We start from the raw sequence: 4,453 nt of genomic DNA, 5'->3' as shown, positions 1-4,453 counted from the left end.
GTATACATAAATCCTTTAGAAACTTAGCATATTTAGGTACCTGTTGAATAACATCAAAAAGGGGTACGGTTACCTCAACCTTTTTGAATATTTCTACCATTTTGGGATCGAGTTCCATCTGCTTCCTGGGCTTCCTTGTGAGTTGTGGAAAGGGGACAGGATGGGTATTATTAGCAGTTTTAACATTCTTTGGTGCTTTACCCTGTGGTTGAGTTTCCTCTTCTTCAACTATGTCATGTATGTCCTCTTCCTCTTCAGCATCTTCCATTTCCACTGCATCTTCAGTTGGGGTGTGTTCTAGTAGACTTGGCTCCTCTTGGTTCCTCTCCTGCAGTGTGGTTCCGGATCTCAGAGTAATGGCATTGATGCCACCCTTGGGATTAGGTAAGGGCTGAGAAGGAAGTCCACCAGAGCTTGAAGGTTGGTTTGTGGAGTTATTTAGTGATCCAATCTGTGAGACAAGAGCTTGTAAGGTAGAGTTCAGACCATTTAGAGTAGAAGTAAGGTTGTTTTCCATGGCCTGCTGTCTCTGATCAATAGAGTGTAATAACTCATCATTAGGAGATGAGGAGGGATAAGTGATCTGAGGGGTCTGTTGAGATGCTTGAGGCTGCCTTAGATGAGGTGCTCTGTAGGCCTGATTCTGATTCTGCTGTCTGATGTTATTATTGTTATTCCACCTCAGGTTTCTATTGTTATATCTGCCTCCTCTGTTATGATTGTCCCTCCAACCCTGGTTAGAATTATCTCTCCAACCTTGGTTGGAATTGTCCTGCCATTTATGGTTGTAGCTGCCACCTTGATTGTATCCTTGATTGGGGCGGTCATAGAAGTTATGAGTGGCTGCCACAGTGTTGTCTTCTGGCTGGAGCTGCGGACATTCATCAGTATAATGACAATAATCAGTACAGATCCTGCATACTCTTTGTGGAACCAACTGTTGGCTTTGCTGTGGTGGAGAAGGCTGAGCTTGCTGAGCTTGTTGTTGACTCAACTGCATCTGCTTCAGTAAGTTGGTCATTTCACAGATACTCTAAGTTAGAGCAGTAGTCTCTTTGCTAGAGGATACCTCTGCAACAGCTCTTGACCGGCTTTGTTTCTGCCTATGATTCCGAGTAGATTCAGCTAAGTCGCTGATCAATTGCCATGCCTCATAAGTGGTTTTGTACTTTTTCATAGACCCATTGCTAGAACCTTCCAATGTGGTCTTATCTTGAGGCTTCATGCCCTGTGTGACGTAGCCGAGCAACACTATCTTGTCAATTATATGGTGGGGACATGCTTCCAGAAGATTGTTGAAGCGCTCCCAGTATTCATAGAGAGTCTCGGATTCATCCTGAACAATCATAGAAATGTCTTTTCTCAGTTTATCGGTAACTTCAGTTGGAAAGAATTTTTCCAAAAATTCTCTTTTAAGCGTATCCCAGTTAGAAATAGTTGCTCCGGGTTGAGTGTAGTACCACTCTCTTGCCTTTCCCTCAAGAAAGAATGGGAAGGCTTTCAACAGAATAGAAGTTTCATCAGCACCATCACGCTTAACAGTAGAACAAGCTGTCTGGAAATCCCTAAGGTGCTTGATACACTACAAGAAAAAAGGTCTATGGCTACGCTTTTTTTTGCTACGCTTTAAAAGCGTAGCCAAAAGTGGTCTATGGCCACGCTTTTATGAGGGTGGCGATAAAATAAAGATTTGGCCACGTTTTTTTTTGCTACGCTTTAAAAGCGTGGCGAAAAGTGTCAATGGCCACGCTTTTATGAGAGTGGCAATTGATGCAAGATTTGGCCACGCTTTTATTTGCCACGCTTAAAAAGCGTAGCCGTAGAGAGAAACCGGCACGCTTTTAAGGCGTAGCAACAGAGTTTTGTTATTGCGGCGTTCGAAAAGCGTAGCCATTTCTTAGAAGCCTTTTGGCACGCTTTAAAAGCGTAGCCAAAAGGTTCCCTCGGAAAAAAAAAAAAAGATAGGGATAAATTAAAAAACCCCTTCTTCGTTTAAAGACTCAGTTCACTTAGAGAAAAAGGTTCATTGTGCTCTGCCCTAACCCGTTCTTGTTCGTGCTCTGCCCTAAATCCTCCATCAAAAGCCCCAACGCGACGAGACACTCACTGCCCTAACTCCTCCTCCTTCATTGTGCCTCGCCCTCACTCACCGTGGATGCTCCCCTTTGCCGCTGTTCCATTACTTCGCTGCAAAACCCTAACCCCCTAACCCCTCCCGCGCCACTCCCTTCCTGCTTCTTGCTTCTTTGTAAGTCCTCTTCTTTTATTTCTTTTCCTATTTCACCTTACCCCCTCTCACTCCCTCCCACCTTTCTGTTCATTTATTTTTTACTTTTAATTATCTTTTACTTTTAATTACCTGATTTGTTGAAATCAGGATGTATTGAAGGCAATCTCGTTGAAGCAGAACTGGGATTTGAACGATTTGCGGGTTCTTAATTCGGAATCTGTTGGGAACAGGTTCAGGTTCGGAACGTTTCAGAACTTCGAGTTCAGAATTGGGTTTGGGAAAAAGAGCAATTTTTCTGTGAAATTCCCTTAGCCACAGGCGCCGCAGAAGCAGAACGCGGTCACCGCCGAGGCACCGCACAAGGCACAGAAGCAGAAGCACTTCGTCGCCCTCTCCTCCTCCTCCTAAATCGCGCAGTCCCAGTGTTGTTGCGAACCATCAGAAGCTCAAAAAAGACGAAGAAGAAAAGAGAAGGTAACTGATTTTTGTTATTTATCCCTTCATTTATTTATCTATTTTGTAGTTTGTGTTCGTGATTTTTTTCCTGAATTGGTTGATAATTTAGTGTGTAATATTGGTGAGAAAATGTGAAACGAAGAGAATTCTATTGGTTGAGACTAGCAATTTCTGATTCGTGCTTGCTAGTTTTAACTTTAATTTATGAAGAATGCACCGCACTGGAAATTGGGTATGTTGAAAATGCGTGATAATTTTTGCAGTTATTCGATGTATTTTAGCAGTTATTCGATGCTTGCTAGGTTTTTGGGGACCCCAAATATAATTTTGAGAGGGTAAGCCTTTGTATTTCTACAGTTAACATGAATATGAAGATATAAATCTGATAGCAGTTTGGAGATTATGTATGTGTGCGGATTAGGATAAGCATATTTTTGTCTGACAAATCGATTATCATCAAAAGCTTATTGACTGTGAGAGATTTTTTTAAAATGGTTTTAGAAAGTTAAATGTAGCATGCTTGCAATCTAGGTAGATCTTTTGGAATGAATTTCCTTCTTCTTTGAGGGTAAGTAATGCCAATTTGAAAATGCAACAGGTTAATTTCCTTTCAGAATTCTGATTTTGCTGTACTCTATGTGCAATTTGGTCTTCAATTTATGAGTAGAGGAAATTGGTTATGTGGCTATGAAAATTAAATATATATATATCTCACATTAATTAATGTTTACAAGGTTAGTAGCTATAGGTTCTAATGATTTCACTGTCACTTTCTTTGCTTCACACAGTTGTTGGATTAGATCACATGACATGACATGTTGGTAAATGGTAATTTATGTGTGTTTATTTTAAAAATGAGTTTGCCAATATTAAACAAGTAATCTGAATTCAAGTTTCAACACAGAATTTAACACGCAATGTAACTTGTTTTGTTGTTTTGTTCTAAGGCCTTAATCAAAGAATATTTGAATTGTGCAGTGGATCTGAAAGGTTTGGGTCAAATTCATTCTTTCAAGTCCTTTTTTTCTTGTTTAATTCAATTTAGCGATTGGTTGGGTTAACCTGAAAGCCCAACTAGTTTGAGTTCCTGTGTGAGTACTATCATAATTAAGTTAAGCTAGATTAGCGTAGTTTTGAATTCTTTTATATGTTGTGTGTGACAAAGGGGACTATGGAGACGAAGTAACTGGAGACACTAAAAGATTTCCACAGGGAAAGAGTGAAGAGTCTTGTTGACGCAGGTGCTGACTTGATTGCCTTTGAGACTATCCCTAATAAATTGGAGGCACAGGTTTATGCTGAGCTTCTTGTGGAAGAAGACATACGCATCCCTGCATGGTTCTCTTTTAGCTGCAAAGACGAGACCCATGTGGTTAATGGTGATCCCATTCAGGACTGTGCTTCTATTGCTGACTCATGCTCACAAGTCATTGTAGTTGGAGTCAACTGTACAGCTCCTAAATTTATTGATGGTTTGATTTCATCTATTAAAAAGGTGACACTTCAATTTAATTAATTGAACTCCTCTTTTATGTGTTTTACTTGTGTATAAGTATTAAATGTCAAAAGAAATTTAATGGCAGGGTACAAGTAAGCCTATAATTCTGTATCCCAACAGTGGAGAGAGTTATATTGCTGAGACCAACCAATGGGAGGTGAGTGAATTCCATGATACTATATATAATTATTTCTAGTTTAAGTCCTTTTTATTGTCTTTATATAATGTGGATCCCACTTAATTGAATTTACGTCCACTTGATGATATAT

General features: G+C 40.0%; 1 non-coding gene across 1 annotated transcript; it reads left to right on the top strand.

Moving 5' to 3' along the window:
• Positions 1 to 1,262: 1,262 nt before the first annotated feature.
• LOC112745751 (small nucleolar RNA R71) lies at positions 1,263 to 1,369 on the top strand. Its single transcript, XR_003173663.1, has one exon. It is a non-coding gene; the product is annotated as a small nucleolar RNA R71 (small nucleolar RNA).
• The last annotated feature ends 3,084 nt before the right edge of the window (positions 1,370 to 4,453 follow it).

This window comes from Arachis hypogaea, chromosome 14 (genome assembly GCF_003086295.3).
Source record: "Arachis hypogaea cultivar Tifrunner chromosome 14, arahy.Tifrunner.gnm2.J5K5, whole genome shotgun sequence".
In the NCBI taxonomy this organism is placed as follows: Eukaryota; Viridiplantae; Streptophyta; class Magnoliopsida; order Fabales; family Fabaceae; genus Arachis; species Arachis hypogaea.
The sequence above is the reverse complement of the archived record's forward strand: the minus strand, read 5'-3'. Positions and strand labels throughout refer to the sequence as shown.